This window comes from Austrofundulus limnaeus, unplaced genomic scaffold (genome assembly GCF_001266775.1).
Source record: "Austrofundulus limnaeus strain Quisiro unplaced genomic scaffold, Austrofundulus_limnaeus-1.0 Scaffold254, whole genome shotgun sequence".
Taxonomy (NCBI): Eukaryota; Metazoa; Chordata; class Actinopteri; order Cyprinodontiformes; family Rivulidae; genus Austrofundulus; species Austrofundulus limnaeus.
In genome coordinates, this window is record NW_013952656.1 from 571405 (window position 1) to 573114 (window position 1710).

Genomic DNA, 1710 nt, shown 5'->3' on the forward strand with positions numbered 1-1710 from the left:
GATTGACTCTTTTAAACGAAACCAGAGAGCATTGACAGAGAGGAGAAGGTAGAAATGACTCAGCCTGTAACTGAAAATATAGATGGAGGACAAAAGAGCTGCTTCTTGGAAGAAGAACCTCAGCTCAGCCTGTTAGCCTTCGCGCTAGCGCCAACACTATGTTGCCTTATATGTATTAGCTTGGCGCTAGCGTGACAAATTAACAAGCTAAACTGAGGTCCTCCAACTATATTTTCAGTTACAGACTGAGTCATTTCTACCTTCTCCTCTCTGTCAACGCTCTCTGGTTTAATTAAAAAGAGTCGATCATCAGATATTGTCCAAGATTAACCTTCAGGGTGGAGCTAGCTAACAACCTCCCACCGATGACCTATCCACGTCATCATTTACCCAGAATGCTTTGCGTGTAAATAAAATGGCTCAGTCTGTGTAATATATTTTTAAATTTAGTTTAAAAATTTACAAAACTAAACAGCCTACAGTATTTTTATAGTCTTTATTTTACAGTTAAAATGTAGGTTTTTCAAATAAAGTCTAATGTTACAACTAATCCTTGATCCCTTTAAGAAAATCTAAATACTCTTGCAGAAAATGTCTTTTGACTGACAAATGATGGCTGCATTTTCTCATATGCTGTGCGTTTGTGAGCAATTTAAAATACATGTAAAATTGCTAAGGATAATTTACTCTTCAAGATTTTTATAACGACATTACATTACAAGTGTTTGAACATATGACTGATAAAATTGATACACCTTACCAAAACCTGGATTTAAATGCAAGGATGCTGAACAAATAAGTGGCCCCTCTATGAATATTGCGGCCCCTTGATGGCCCCTTACTCAGAAAAATCCTGGATCTGCCACTGCACGATGTCCATAGAAGAGTTCCTTAAACACAGAAAAAAAATCAACATTATTTCATCAGACTTTTACAAAAAAACTACAGGAGGCTGAACCAGCAGTACCAGGAGGTTAGTGTTTTCTCAGGAGCTTCAGTACTATCTGAGCCTCATCACGGGAATCTGAAACAGGTGAGTGATTGATTGACTCTGCCCTCGTCACTCTGGATCTGAAAAGGTGAGTCTCAGAACAAAATACAATCTCCACAGGGTCCTGGTAGTAGGCCTGAGGGGGTGAATCTTGTAATCAGCCATTGTGTTAAAGCCCTGCCACAGCTGCTGAGAGTCTTTATGGTCTACAAAATCACCATTGAGCCCATAGTGCCTTTTTGCTTACCTGTCTTGGAACAGATTTTGTTTTGAAAGTTTATATGTCATGTTCCATGATTAAAAACATTAACATTACAAGTCTTCAACAATGAACAGACCTTTCCAGTCAGTCAAGGTTTTTGAATTGTGCACTTCCCAGGTCAGAGGGGATACATAATCCCTCCAGCGAGTCCTGGATTTTCTCCAAAGTGCCAGACATATTTTGAAAACATTTTAAAATGCTTATTTCAGACCCGCATCTGAGACCACCTGCGACTGCGTGGCGCGGGGGTGGGGGGTGTGGGTACGGTGCGCAACGGTGTGGCTTCTGAATAAATGTAAATGATTTAACACAGTTGTTTATACTTTTAGCAGCTCCTTTTATTCCACAGCTGAMRCTGCAAAAAATGACAGATTTTCTTTTCTGGATCTCTGACAGACGGACTTCAATCTCTGAACTCGTAAAGTTGTCCTTTTTAGTTTTCGCTGTCATTTTCATG